Genomic DNA, 15,826 nt, shown 5'->3' on the forward strand with positions numbered 1-15,826 from the left:
ACACCTGGCTAATTTTTGTATTTTTAGTAGAGATGGGATTTCACCATGTTGGCCAGGCTGGTCTTGTGATCTGACCTCATGATCTGACCACCTCTGCCTCCCAAAGTGCTGGGATTATAGGCGTGAGCCACTGCCCGCGGCCAACTTTTCTTCTAAGCTATCATCTACCTGCCCCAAACAGCATCCTTTTTACTGCTATTGCCACCCCACCTTTCTTGGACTTCAGCTCCTCGACTTCGGAGTCTCCAAGCTTTTCCTCTGCCTCCTTTCCCACCCTGGTAGGGCAGTGCTGGGGGCTGGATTTGAGGAGTTTGTCAGCCAACAGGGCACAGAATCTCCATCCTTTAGCTGAATTCACACTCATCAGCAGCTCAAGGAAAGCAGCCAAAGTGCAAAACTTCAGTAACAGTTAGAGAATGTTTATTTTGTTTTGTTCTTTAACTTTTGTTTGCTTTTACCCTACCTATAGGCTAAGACCTGGGAGACCAAGAAACTAAGCAGTAATTGACAGAGGGAAAATTGGAGCGCACATTGCTGAGGGGAAGTGTATAAAGTGATCGGATAGTGATAAGATGGCTTATCAAGTTTCTGCCATGTGCCACGTGCCTGGCAGTGTGCTGGAGACATAATGGTGGACAAGCACCCCGTATCTCACTCATAGAGCTGACGGTCCGGAGTGGGGGGCAGACAGACAAGCCATTGGTCACTGAATTTTTTTTTTTTTTTTTTTTTTTTTTTTTTTTTTTTTTTTTTTTTTTTAGTTTTGCTCTTGTTGCCCAGGCTGAAGTTCAGTGGCATGATCTTGGCTCACTGCAACCTCCGCCTCCTGGGTTCAAGTGATTCTCCTGCCTCAGCTTCCTGAGTAGCGGGGACTGCAGGCACGTGCCACCATGCCCAGCTAATTTTTGTATTTTAGTGGAGACAGGGTTGCACCATGTTGGCAAGGCTGGTCTCAAACTCCTGACCTTGTGATCCACCCACCTCAGCCTCCCAAAGTGCTGGGATTACAGGCATAAGCCACCACCATGCCTGGCTTGATCACTGATATTATTTTCATATAAATAGTGCTAAAAACAAAAATGTACAGAGCAACATGAATGCATGGGATAGCTGGAGAAGATAGGGAGTATCCAGGATGGCTTTCCAGGAGGAAATGGTCCCTCAGCTGAAACCCAAAGGATGAGGAAGACAAGCCTGCTTGAAAGCCAGGGTGCTGGAGAGAGAAGAGTATGTTAAGAGTGCTGCAAGAGCCGGGCATGGTGGCTCAAGCCTGTAATCCTAGCACTTTGGGAGGCCAAGGTGGGTGGATCACGAGGTCAAGAGATCGAGACCATCCTGGTCAACATGGTGAAACCCCATCTCTACTAAAAATACAAAAAATTAGCTGGGCATAGTGGTGCGTGCCTGTAACCCCAGCTACTCAGGAGGCTGAGGCAGGAGAATTGCCTGAACCCAGGAGGCAGAGGTTGCGGTGAGCCGAGATCGCGCCATTGCACTCCAGCCTGGGTAACGAGAGCGAAATTCCGTCTCAAAAAAAAAAAAAAAAAAGAGTGCTGCAAGAGCTGAGTGTGGCTGGAGAGGCCAGCTTGAGGCTGCAGAGGTTGACAGTCAGAAGCAGGGAGACCACCAGGTGCTCCCTGGACCTTGGCTGGAGTATGAAGAGGCTGAGACATGCAGTGTTCAGAACCACCTCCAAGACCTTTCTTCCCTGTGTGAACCTACGTACAGTACAGCTCAGGCTGACTTACTAAAGCATTTCTGTTCAATTTTTAAATCTCCATATTCCGAGAGAGTTCAGCAACTGCTCATAAATATAAAACAATCAACAGTATTCCAACCCATGTCAGAGTAGAGTGAGTGGGGGACACACCCTGACTCCCATGTTTTTTCCTGTCCCTATTTCTGCCACCAGCAAAGCCCAATCAAAGGTTCTCCACGATTACATAACCAGAACGTGGCAAGTAAGCCTCAGCACACACACAGAATCTGACCACTTCCCCTTTGGAAACTGTAAAACAACGACAGTGGGCCGGGTGCAGTGGCTCACGCCTGTAATCCCAGCACTTTGGGAGGCCGAGGCAGGTGGATCACAAGGTCAGGAGTTCGAGACCAGCCTGGTCAACATGGTGAAACCCCATCTCTACTAAAAATACAAAAATTAGCCAGGCCTGGTGGCGTGCACCTGTAGTCCCAGCTACTCAGGAGGCTGAGGCAGCAGAATTGCTTGAATCCAGGAGGCAAAGATCACAGTGAGCCGAGACCACACAATTGCCCTCCAGCCTGGGCAACAGAGTAGGACTTCGGCTCAAAAAAAAAACAACAACAACGAAAGGGAGTGTTTGCAGAACATCCAGAGCAGCCTTTTTACCTCGGTTGTCAGAAAGGTCCTGTGGCAAGAACCTAATTAATCCAAGGTGTTTATTTCCTTTTGATAAACAGTAACATGTAATTTTCCCTTTTTAGACACAATAATTACTTCAAACAAAGAGCAGTCACCAAAATCAGTATTTAGAGGAAGTGGTTTTCCTTCATAAGAGGACAGCATTGGGGCCGGGTGCGGTGGCTCAAGCCTGTAATCCCAGCACTTTGGGAGGCCGAGGCGAGTGGATCACAAGGTCAAGAGATCGAGACCATCCTGGTCAACATGGTGAAACCCCGTCTCTACTAAAAACACAAAAAATTAGCTGGGCATGGTGGGGTGTGCCTGTAATCCCAGCTACTCAGGAGGCTGAGGCAGGAGAATTGCCTGAATCCAGGAGGCGGAGGTTGCAGTGAGCTGAGCCTGGGTAACAAGAGCGAAACTCTGTCTCAAAAAAAAAAAAAAAAAGAGGACAGCATTTCAGTTAAAAATAATAATTTTTTTAAAAAGTCCCTGCCTCAAGCCTGGGTGCAGTGGTTCATGCCTGTAATCTCTGCACATTGAGAGGCCAAAGCAGGCATATCACCTGAGGTCAGGAGTTCAAGACCAGCCTGGCCAACATGGTGAAACCCCATCTCTACTAAAAATACAAAAATTAGCTGGGCATGATGGCAGGCACCTGTAATCCCAGCTACTTGAGAGGCTGAAGCAGGAGAATCACTTGAACCCAGGAGGCAGTGGTTGCGGTGAGCTGAGATTGTGCCACTGTACTCCAGCCTGGGCAAAAGAGCAAGACTCTATCTCAAAAAAAAAAAGTCCCGGCCGGGCGCGGTGGCTCAAGCCTGTAATCCTAGCACTTTGGGAGGCCGAGGTGGGTGGATCACAAGGTCGATAGATCGAGACCATCCTGGTCAACATGGTGAAACCCCATCTCTACTAAAAATACAAAAAATTAGCTGGGCATGGTGGCTCGTGCCTGTAATCCCAGCTACTCAGGAGGCTGAGGTAGGAGAATTGCCTGAACCCAGGAGGCGGAGGTTGCGGTGAGCCGAGATCGCGCCATTGCACCCCAGCCTGGGTAACAAGAGCGAAACTCCGTCTCAAAAAAAAAAAAAAAGTCCCTGCCTCAAAGCATTCATTAGTGTCTTAGGCCAGGCACGGTGGCTCACATTTGTAATCCCAGCACTTTGGTATTACAAGAGGCCAAGGCAGGTAGATCATGAGGTCAGGAGTCCCAGATCATCCTGGTCAACAAGGTGAAACCCCGTCTCTACTAAAAATACAAAAATTAGCTGGGCATGATGGCACACGCCTGTAGTCCCAGCTGCTCGGGAGGCTGAGGCAGGAGAATTGCTTGAACCCAGGAGACAGAGGTTGCAGTGAGCTGAGATCGCGCCATTGCACTTAAGCCTGGGCAACAGAGCAGGACTGTGTCTCAAAAAAAAAAAAAGAAAGAAAGAAAGGAAAAAGGCCCTGCCTCAATGCATTTGTTAGTCTCTTAGGCTGGGAATGGTGGCTCACACTTGTAATCCCAGCTACTCAGGGGCTGAGGCAGGAGAATCCCTTGAACCCAGAAGGCAGAGGTTGCACTGAGCCGAGATTGCCTCACTGTACTCCAGCCTGGGCAACAGAGCGAGACTCTGTCTCAAAAAAAAAAAAAAAGAAAGAAAGAAAGCGTTAATTAGCCTCTTAGATATGATTCAGGAGACAAGTAATTTTTGGAAAAACATGGTGTTCAAATAGAGTGAAGGACAGAAAGCCACCCTCCCTGCCAGACCTCCCAGCAAATGCACCCAGTGCTTCTCCCACCTGGGGCTCCTCCCTCCTGCAGCTAAATTCCTAGAATTTATTTTCTAAGAATTTAGACAATCCCCACTGGCTGCCTCCACTCTCTCATCTGACTTCCCTATCTGCCTAAAGGGCCCACTTGAAATTCAAGTTGTGAGCCGAGCTTGCAATCTTACAAATAGAAAATGCCCTGGCATTATTCTTGCCTGCCAGTTCACATTCCAGCCCTCCCCACTGCCTGGCCACCAGAGTCAGAGGACAGAGGCGTGGCTGGCAGCCACGTGCCCTTGAGCAGAGGACACACCCAGGTAAACACACAAACCCAGGCCACACCACGCTGGCTGGAAAGGCCCAAGGTTGTCAAAAGCCTCCCCTTTCACCTGGCTGGGGCTGGAAACCCTAAGGCCAAAACTCCTCCAGGTAGGGGTCCAGTGCCCCTGCCCCGCCCCTACCGTGCCCCAGTCCCTACCCTGCACCCTGCAGCCCAGCATCCAGAGGACGTGTCAGGAGCTCCTAGAGGAGAAAGCAAGGCGGTTTGTGAGGACGTTTGTAAAAGGCTCTGCTGTCCCAAAATGCCCTAAGCTGGCCTGCTGATATTCCTGAAACAACCACGGGAGAGACCCATCCCTCAGGGTCCAAAAGCTCTCTTTTTAAATGTAAACGTTCAAAAGCAGTAACATAATATAGGAGGCTGACTCTCCAGAACCTGAGTTTCTCAGGGTACAAAGCTGTCATTTGAAGGAAGTCTGGATAAAGCGGACCGTGCTCAATGAATGATGCACTGTTTGGGGATTAGGGACCCACGAGGGTAAGGGGTGAGGTCCCGTGGCTACCCCTTGGGAGGTGTAAACCTGGCCCCAGCAGCTTCTCGTCGGCCCCCAGGGTCTTCTTTCCAGCCTGCTCGGCCGCATTCCCAGGTGATAAAAATCTGCCTAGCAACGGGTCACGGGGCCCAAACACCGCCGGGCGATCGGCAATTCGGCCGAAGGGGGCGTGGCCGAGGATGCTCTCTCGAGACAAGTTGCTTTCTTCTTCCCCGCTCCCCCCCCCGCCCCCGCTCCCCATAATCTCCAGAATGAAAAGCAAGCGGTCGAGGCCGGGCGTGGTGGCTCATGTCTGTAATCCCAGCACTTTGGCAGGCCAAGGCAAGAGGATCGCTGGAGCCCATGAGTTCCAGACAAGATCCCCTGTCTCTGCAAGGAAAAGAAGAGCAGGGATGGGGCGGATGTGGTTGACGAGCTAGGCATGGGCACACCGGTAGCCCCAGATACTTGGTAGGCTGAGGTAGGAGGATGGCTTGAGCCCAGGAGGTCGAGGCTGTCATGAGCCATGATTATACCACAGCACTCCAGCCTGGGCAACAGAGCGAGACTCTCTCTAAAAGTAAATAAATAATAATAAGTAAATAAATTAAAACAAAAAAAGAGCAAGTGGCTGGGCTCAGTGGCTCACGCCTGTAACCCCAGCACTTTGGAAGGCCGAGGTGGGTGGATCACAAGATCAGGAAATCAAGACCAGCCTGGCCAGCATGGTGAAACCCTGACTCTACTAAAAATACAGGCGTGATGGCGCAGGCCTGTAATCCCAGCTACTCAGGAGGCTGAGGCAGAGAATTGCTTGAACCTGGAAGGCAGAGGTTGCAGTGAGCCACCGCACTGCAACTTGGGCGACAGAGGGAGACACCATCTCAAAAGAAAAAGCAAGTGGTCTGATCTTGAGGACAGCCAAGTTCCTTCCCGTTGGGCAGGTGTTGGGGTTTGCCAGGTGGGGGTAGCTGCTCCATCCCACCCAGGGAGCCAGGAAGCCTGCAGTCCTTCTAATCACACCAGGGATTGTTGGCAAGTTCTCACTTAGGGCTAAAATCAGCCTCACCCAGGAGCCAAGCAGGGCCGGCAGGTGAAGAGATACAAGGGGAAACTGTCAGGGTCGGTAACAATATTTTTCCACCCAAAACTCCTCCCTGGAGCCCCCTTGCATTTCCAGGTTCTCCTGGGACAGGAGGCTCAGCCCCACAGGGCTCCAGCTGGCCAGGGGGTTGTGCAGCAGCGGGAAGCCTTGGGCTTAGCGAGCGGTGGGGGCTTCCAGGCTGCATGGACCCAATGGTCTGGGACAAGCCAGTGGGGCTCATTACAATGCAAATGATACGGCCGGGTGCGGTGGCTCAAGCCTGTAATCCCAGCACTTTGGGAGGCCGAGGCGGGTGGATCACGAGGTCAAGAGATCAAGACCGTCCTGGTCAACATGGTGAAACCCCGTCTCTACTAAAAATACAAAAAATTAGCTGGCCATGGTGGCACGTGCCTGTAATCCCAGCTACTCAGGAGGCTGAGGCAGGAGAATTGCCTGAACCCAGGAGGCGGAGGTTGCAGTGAGCCGAGATCGCGCCATTGCACTCCAGCCTGGGTAACAAGAGCGAAACTCTGTCTCAAAAGAAAAAAAAAAAAAAAAGCAAATGATTTGATGATAGTTTCTCCCTTGTTATTATAGTGGAAGAGTAAAGACTCAGTAAGGGAAGGACCCAGGGTGGGCCGGGACAGGAGAGCCTCAGGAGGGACTGACAGCAGCCAGGAGGTTGGGCCTGAACCTTAAACCCTACCCCCTCCTCCCCAAAATGGGAAAATGGATGTATGTCCCAGTCTTTTCCTTTCAGGGCTGGACCTGAAACCAGTCAAGCTGCCTGGGTCTCAGATTTCTTTCTGAGTTCACCCCCTTCTCTTGCTCCCTGGCCTGGCCCTGCTGAACGTCCCATACACACATCTCTGCTTCCACACTTTTATTCCCCTGAATGCCCTCCCCATACTCCTCTCCAAACCTTGCAACAGTTAATACGCTGTTATTAACAATCTTCCTGGTACCAAAGCAAGCAGAATGCTATTAAAAGCATGGGCTTGGGGCTGGGAACGGTGGCTCACGCCTGTCATCCCAACACTTTGAGAGGCTGAGGCGGGCGGATCATGAGGTCAGGAGTTCGAGACCAGCCTGACCAACATGGTGAAACCCCGTCTATATCAAAAATACAAAAATTAGCCGGACGTGGTGGTGCTCGCCTGCAATCCCAGCTACTCAGGAGGTTGAAGCAGGAAAATCGCTTGAACCCGGGAGGTGGAGGTTGTTGCAGTGAGCTGAGATTGCGCCATTGCACTCCAGCCTGAGCAACAGAGTGAGACTCTGTCAAAAAAATTTTAAAAAATGGGCTTTTCAGTCAGCACAGACCCCAGTGTGAATCCTGACTCTGCTATTTGCTAGCTGTGTGGTCATGGACATCATCTTAACCTCGCTGAGCCTCAGTTTGTCTATTAAATGAGAAAATTAATCCCACCTCATGCAGTTGTGGAAATGAAAAGAGATAAAGCATGTAAAATGCATACACAATGCCTCACTCAAACTAAGAATATGTAGGAATAGCTAACACAGTATTTACTATATGCTGACCGCATCATGGTAATTTAAATCATCCTCCCCGCAAAGCCTTGAGAGAAGTACCCTGTCATCCCTATTCTATAGATTTAAAAAACAGGGTAGGGGATGCCAGCTCACACCTGCAATCCTAGCACTTTGGGAGGCTGAGGCAGGTGGGTCTCTTGAGTTCAGGAGTTTGAGACCAGACTAGCCAATATGGCAAAACCCCGTCTCTACTAAAAATACAAAAATTAGCTGGATGTGGTGGTGCAAACCTGTAGTCCCAGCTACTCAGGAAGCTGAGGCAGGAGAACTGCTTGAACCTGGGAGGCAGAGGTTGCAGTGAACAGAGATCATATCACTGCACTCCAGGCTGGGCAACAGAGTGAGACTCCATCAAAAAAAAAAAAAGAGACCGGGTATGGTGGCTCACGCCTGTGGTCCAAGCACTTTGGAGGCCGAGGCGGGCGGATCACCTGAGGTTGGGAGTTGAAGACCAGCCTGACTAACATGGTGAAACATGGTCTCTATATTTAAAAAAAAAAAAAAAGAAAGAAAAGAAAAGAAAGAAAGAAAGAAAGGCAGGAGGGAGGGAGGAAGAAAGGAAAGAAGGAAAGCAAGCAGGCAAGCAAAGTAAGGCACAGAGGTTTGATAACTTGCCCAAGGTCACACTGCTAGGAAACAGCAGAAGTGTTAGCTGTTATTATTATTATTATTCCCCTGCTAGATGGTAGTTTCATTGAAGAAAGCAGCTTTGCACTTAATAATTGGAGTTTGGCCGGGCGCGGTGGCTCAAGCCTGTAATCCCAGCACTTTGGGAGGCCGAGGCGGGTGGATCACGAGGTCAAGAGATCGAGACCATCCTGGTCAACATGGTGAAACCCCGTCTCTACTAAAAATACTAAAAATTAGCTGGGCATGGTGGCGCGTGCCTGTAATCCCACCCACTCAGGAGGCTGAGGCAGGAGAATTGCCTGAACCCAGGAGGCGGAGGTTGTGGTGAGCCGAGATCGCGCCATTGCACTCCAGCCTGGGTAACAAGAGGGAAACTCTGTCTCCAAAAAAAAAATAATAATAATAATAATAATAATTGGAGTTTATAATTTGTTTCATTGTTTTGTTTTGTTTTGTTTTGTTTAAAGAGATGGGGTCTTGCTGTGTTGCTCAGGCTGGAGTGCAGTGACTGTTCACAGGCGTGATCCCACTATTGATCAGCAGGGGAGTTTTGACCTGCTATGTTTCCAACCTGGGCCAGTCCACCCCTCCTTAAGCAACCTGGTGGTCCCCCGCTCCCGGGAGGGAGCAAAAGAATGGCCTGAACCCAGGAGGCAAAGGTTGCAGTGAGCCGAGATCACACCACTGCACTACAGCCTGGGCGACAGAGACTCTGTCCCAAAAAAAAAAAAAATTCCCCCAGAAAAAAAGTTATAGCTTCTTCAGACATCACAGAGAAGACAAATAATAATAATAATAATCAGAAAGCTTGGATCAACTTTGGCTGGGTCACCTCTTCCCAACTCTATGAGTTGAGAACAGTCGCTTCTCTTCTTTGAGCTTCACCTTTCTGGTTTGTAAGATAGGGTCAGCAAATGCCGGAGCTGCCAGATTGCCTGGGCGGAGCTGAGAACTCAGTATGAGATCTCAAGAGATACAGCACTCTGGACTAGAACGCCTTGTCCAAAGAGAAGGTCTTTTCATTCGTAACCCTTTCCCATCCTTGGCCCCATTACTGGGAATTTTTTCCGTTAGGGCCAAGCCTCAAGCTTGTGGTGGAAAATAACAGAGGCATTTAAAGGGAAATGAAACCGCCCTCCTCAGCAAAATGCTCCCCACACATTTGCTGTGGCCCATGGCTTTGCCTCTGCTGGGCGCCTTCAGTCTTAGGAAGCACTCGCGGCTGCCTGACGCCACAGGGCAATTCAGAGGCTAGTAAACAGCACATGGCATTCCCCACCCGTGGCAGGCATTCATTCGGAATTCTTTGTCCTCATGAGGAAAGACAGAGAGTTGCTCTGTGCTGCAAAGCTCAAAGCCAGAACTCCATTTTCAAAAACCCCAGCCCGAGATCACGCCAGGGCTAAGCGTGCCACCAACCCCTTAAAGTGTGCTTGTGAAATAAACTTGCCCAAACTTGGACTTTCTTCTTGAAAACTTGGGTCTCCTTGTTAATTCCAATGGCAACGTTACAGTGGAGAAACTTATCTCCTACTTAGCCAAGGAGTTGAAATTAACATACCCATCATGTACCTCCTGACAAAAGGCACCAAAACGGACCCAACATTATTTCTGTGATATTCCTGCCCCAAATGCATAACCTAAATCCAACCATGAGGAAACACCATCAGACAAATACAGATTGAGGGACATTTCTACAAAACCGGTCCCACACACTTCAAAAATATCAATGCCATGCATGACAACAAATAGCTGAGAAACTCTTCCAGATTAAAGAAATGAAAAGAACAGGACAACTAAACATCAAGTGAGGTCATTAATGGTTGAAGCCCAAAGAGGAAAAAAAAAAGACATTGTGGCCAGGATTGGTGGCAAATCCCAGCGCTTTGGGAGGCAGAGGCAGGAGGGTCCCTTGCGGCCAGGTTCAAGACCAGCCTGGCCCCATCTTTACTAAAAAATACAAAAATTAGCCAAGTATGATGGCACACGCCTGTAATCTCAGCTACTCAGGAGGCTGAGGTACAAGAATCCCTGGAACCTGGAAGGCAGAGGCTGCAGTGAGCTGAGATCATGCTACTGCACTCCAGCCTTGGAGAGAGAGACTTTGTCCACCACCCCCCACAAAAAAATAAAAGACATTACTGGGACAATTGGTGAAATTTAAAGATAAACTATACCTTAGATAATATGTCAATGCTTTGTTTCCTGAATTTAATTATTGTATTGGAGTTATATAAGATAATGTCCATACATGCTGAAGTATTTATGAGTAAAAGGTCATGATGTCTGTACTTTACTCTCAAATGTTTTAGCAAAAGTAATGATAATTATAACATCTATATGGGCCAGGTGAAGTGGCTCATGCCTGTAATCCCAGCACTTTGGGAGGCATGGATCACCTGAGGTCGGGGGTTCAAGACCAGCCTGGCCAACATGGTGAAATCCTATCTCTACTAAAAATACAAAACTTAGCTGGGCATGGTAGTGGGCTCCTGTAATCCCAGCTACTTGGGAGGCTAAAGCAGGAGAATTGCTTGAGCCTGGAAGGTGGAGGTTACAGTGAGCTGAGAGCATACCACTTCATTCCAGCTTAGGCAATAGAGTGAGACTCTCTCAAACAAACACACACACACACACACACACACACACACACACACATATATACATATATATATATATAGAGAGAGAGAGAGAGAGAGATTAAAGCAAAGTAAATTTTAGCAATTGGTGAATCCAAGTGAAAGCTATATGAATATTCATTGTATTATTCTTGTAACTTCTCTGTAGGTTTGCATTCAAAATAAATACACTTAAAAAAAAAAAAAGCTCAGACACTTAGCTGCATCTCCCACATAATGCTTCTTAATGTCACAGCTAATGCAAAATACCCAAGAGCTAAGGTGGCACTCTGAAGCAGGACATGTATGTTAACAACTTGCAAAGTCCTCGTGGGTGCTGTGCCTTTTGCTTTCAGATGCTGGAGACATAGCAATATTTCAACAGTGCTGCCTTTGCTCAAAACATTTGAGACAACTTCCCAACCACACAGAAAAGTTAGTCACACACAAAATCATGCCTTGCTTTTGACCCAAAACAGCGCATCCACCTAATTAACCAGCCTTTTTTTGTTTGTTTGTTTGTTTGTTTGTTTTGTTTTTGTTTTTTGAGATGGCATCTCGCTCTGTCACCCAGGCTGGAATGCAATGGCACAATCTTGGCTCACTGCAACCTCCGCATGCCAGGTTCAAGCCATTCTCCTGACTCAGCCTCCCGAGTAGCTGGGATTCCAGGCGCCCGCCACCAAGCAGAGCTAATTTTTGTATTTAGTAGAGACTATGTTTCGCCATGTTGGCCAGGATAGTTTTGATCTCTTGACCTTGTGATCCACCCTCCTCAACCTCCCAGAGAGCTAGGATTACAGGTGTAAGGCATTGTGGCCAGCCCTTTTTTTTTTCAGATGGAGTCTTGCCCTGTATTCAAATGATTCTCCTGCCTCAGCCACCGAGTAGCTAGGATTACAGGCATGTGCCACCATGCCCAGCTAATTTTTGTATTTTTTTTTTTTTAGTAGTGACGGGGTATTGCCATATTGGCCAGGCTGGTCTCAAACTCCTGACCTCAAGTCACCCACCCACCCCAGTCTCCCAAAGTGCTGGAATTACAGGCATGAGCCACCATGTCCAGCCCAACAGTAGATTTTTAGCCGAAGTAAGTATGGAGCATCCCAAGGTGACACTGAGAGCAGAACAGCCATTGGGATGTATGTGTGGTTGTTTAGGGGAAAACCGGAGCATTTCTTTATGATCATACCTTAAATAAATCTCATATAACCGTGGCTAGTTTAAGAAACCTCGATGTATAAAAATTCAAACTTACCAAACAGAAAAAGCAAGAGGATGAGGACATTGTCTTGGTTATTCTTTTTTATTCTTTTTTTTTTTTTTTCCTTTGAAGACAGTCTCGCTCTGTCACCCAGGCTAGAGTGCAGTGGTGCGATCTCGGCTCACTGAAGCCACCACCTCCCAGGCTCAAGTGCCTTGGCTTCCTGAGTAGCTGAGACCCAGGCAAGCGCTACACTGGGCTAGTGTTTTTGTTTTTGTTTTTGTTTTTGTTGTTTGCTTTTCTGAGATGGAAACTTGCTCTGTTGCCCAGGCTGGAGTGCAGTGACACAATCTTAGCTGGCTGCAATCTCCACCTCCCAGTTTCAAGCAATTCTCCTGCCTTGGCCTCCCGAGTAATTGGGATTACAGGTGCACACCACCACGCCTGGCTAATTTTGTATTTTAGTAGAGATGGCGTTTCACCATGTTGCCCAGGTTGGTCTCAAATTCCTGAGCTCAGGCAATCCACCAAAGTGCTAGGATTACAGGCCTGAGCCACCGCGCCTGGTGCTGCCCTGGTCATGCTCTGTCTGTCCCCTGCACCTTCAGACCCCTGCTCCTGCTTCTCTGCCCCACTCTGCACCCCAGAAGGTGGATCACCTGCAACACCTGGGCTCCCTTGCCCTCCAGCCGGGACAGCAGCAGGAGGAGAGAGGGGTCGGGGTATTCCTCCTTGCTTCACGCGGCAGGCAGTCCTGGCAGATGCTGGTCCTCTGTGGCTATGGCCCCCACTGATGCTCCCTCCTCTACCTCTTGCTCACGCTGGATTTCAGGAACACCACCTCTTCCTCACACCCTTCAGGACCAGGGATAGTACCAGCTTTCCACTGCCCCTGGGGGTCTCACTGCCCCCTGTGGCCTCCTTTGCCCCTGCCCACTACTCCACAAACTGTCTCTTTATTAAAGTCTCTCTGACTGAACTATCTTCAAATGGAACTAAGTTTGCCAGAGGGAACCTGACAGATAGAGAAATGAGTGTGAATTTATGAAAACTATACTCTGGGCCAGGTGTGGTGGCTCACACCTGTAATCCCAGCACCTTGGGAGGCCGAAGAGGGCATGACTGATTGAGCTCATGAGTTTGAGACCAGCCTGGGCTACATGGTGAAACCCCCTATCTACGAAAAGTATAAAAATTAGCTGGGCAGGATGGTCGAGTTTGGGAGGCGGAGGTTGCAGTAAGCTGAGATAGTGCTGCTGTACTCCAGCCTGGGTGACAGAGCAAGACCCTGTCAGGAAGGAAGGAAAGGAGAAAGGGAGGGAGGAAGGGAGGGAGGGAGAGAGGGAGGGAGGGGAAAAAAAGGAAGGGAGGGAGGGAGAAAGGGAGGGAGGGAGCAGTTCAATATCCCCTGCCATTTGTGAGCCCACCATATATTTCAAAATACTTCTGTTTTCCCAGATGCTCCCTTAACCACACCACTGTCTGCACACCGTCATGCTGCCTAAAGCGAGGCTATTGTCCTTGCAATTGCTCCTTGCTGAACTCTGGGAAAGAACAGGGAAGAGCCCAGCCCCTTCCCAATCTCCCTACACTGCTCTCACCCTCGAGCGCAGGAACCAGGACCTTAGAGTATAAAACCTTGCAAGGCTGGGTTGGGTCCTGCAAGGCAGGACTTTAGGGGGTAACTTGGACCACCCCTATCAGGAACTGAGGGAGGGCTGGGGTGGGCAGAGTGATGAGGGCATCAGGGAGAACAGGAAGGCCAGGGGTAAGAAGCATGGGCAGGTGGAGGGTGGGCCCTCTACACACCACACAAGCCCCTGTGCCTCCTCCCATGCCGTGCCTGCCATGGTAATCGTCACTGTGGGAAGCAGCGTTCCGGTTCGGTGACCACTGCCTCCAGCCCAAGCCTGGCATTGAGAAGAAGGTGGCTAGAAAACTCTCAAGTCTGAACGGCCAGTTGCCTTGTCCTTTCTCCATCCTGCCCACCACCCTGACTGTCCCAGCCAATGAGATCGTATGATTTCCACAGGTTTGTTGCCAGGGCTCAAGGCATTCCAGATTTTCACACCCATCACGCCACTTCCTCTGTGGAGATCCTCAGAAGAGGAATCTGAGATCAGTGGGGCTGGGACACATCTGGCCACATGGGCTCAGAAAACATTCATTGAATGGATGCTGGGGGCCACCACTAGCCTGCATCACTTCTTCCTCAAGCTAAAAAAAATTTTTTATTGACACATCATTGGACAACCTGGGAAGTTCTGCCCAGAGGACCTTTCCAGCATCCTAATGAGCATTCTTTCCTGTGCACACAAGTGCACCCCACCGTCGCTCACTCACCCCACCCTCCAGACACCAGAGCTACTCATCTCGAGCGGCACACACACCCTGACTTGCCCCCACTCTGCTCTTGGCCTCAGAGTTGAGAAAGGAACAGGAGGAGATGGGAGTGAAGGCAGCAGCCAGGGTCAGGCCCAGACCCGGTTAGGACAGGCGGCGATGTGTGCGGGTGCGTGTGCCACCCATCGGGCAGGAGTCTGCTCACGCCCGGAGTGTCCGTGTGCAGCCTGGTGTACCAGGAGGTTTCTGTAGAAGATGGGCTCATGCCTGTCTCTCTAGGGTTTTATGCCAACTCGTGTGCTCTCTGTAAGCACGTATCTGGCTGTCACACAAACGCTGCACACTTCAATGTGATGCCGTGATGCAATACATAACCCAAATACCTGAGCGAACTCTGGCCCTATCAATGCTGCTATCCCAATTTTAAGGGTGATGAAACTGAGTTTTAAAGAGGTTAAGCATCTTGTCCAATTCACAAAAGAAGCCGTAGGTCAGTTTCCTAAAGAAAAGCCACAGGGCATCAGGGGCTTCCCTCCCAATCTCTCTCTCCAACATTACCGGGCACCCTTAAGCTCCAAAACCCCCAGGAACACTGGCTCTGCTGGCTGAGGTGAGAATGGACAAGGCTAGGGAATGCAGGTCTGAAATCCAGGCAAGGACAGGTAGAGCCCACACTGGCAGGAGAGCCCACTGACAAGCTGGTGCTAGAGAGGGAAGGATGGGCTGGGAGCCATTTTATCTCTGTTCTGGGGGGATCCAGAGAGGCACAGAGCTGCTCCACTGGCATCTCTGAGGAAGGGGGACAGGCTTGGTCCAAGTACAAGGAATCACCCTCTGCCAGCAAGGATCAACATTAGGAGTCAGTGACTAGAACCACTCTTCCCCCACCCCACATATTGTCAACAGAGCTGGAAATCAAAAGGGGACTTTTGTCAGAAGAATTGTTCATGTTTAGCCCTAAAATGGACTAGAAAAAACCATAAAGACACCTTATACAAGATCAGCACCCTGGACAGGCATGGTGGCTCACACCTGTAATCCCAGCACTTTGGGTGGGCTTGGCAGGTGGATCACTTGAGGTCAGGAGTTTGAGATCAGCCTGGCCAACATGGTGAAACTCCATCTCTACTAATAATACAAAAATTAGCAGTGTGTAGAAGCGGGTGCCTGTAATTCCAGCTACTCAGGAGGCCGAGGCGGGAAAGCTGCTTGAACCCAGGAGGAGGAGGTTGCAGTGAGCCGAGATCGTGCCACTGCACTCCAGCCTGGGTGGCAGCAGTCCCTCAGCAAATGTGCAGCCATGTCAGAAATAAATGGCAGACTGGTGACTCACAAGCAGAGCCCTTTCAGTAACTCCAGCAGGCCTTTTAACTGTTCACATCAGTAACCCATTTAGAACCATTTCTGAATTACATATTCATATCTGAGGATGCAAAGTAG

At 49.5% G+C, this 15,826-nt stretch overlaps 1 protein-coding gene across 2 annotated transcripts in view; it reads right to left on the minus strand.

The window, feature by feature from the left end:
* Positions 1-15,826, minus strand: part of AHNAK (AHNAK nucleoprotein) — a 112,543-nt gene that overhangs the window by 63,296 nt on the left and 33,421 nt on the right. The gene's annotated exons all lie outside the window — the stretch shown is intronic.

The sequence above is a fragment of the Saimiri boliviensis genome, chromosome 6 (genome assembly GCF_048565385.1).
Source record: "Saimiri boliviensis isolate mSaiBol1 chromosome 6, mSaiBol1.pri, whole genome shotgun sequence".
Classification (NCBI taxonomy): domain Eukaryota; kingdom Metazoa; phylum Chordata; class Mammalia; order Primates; family Cebidae; genus Saimiri; species Saimiri boliviensis.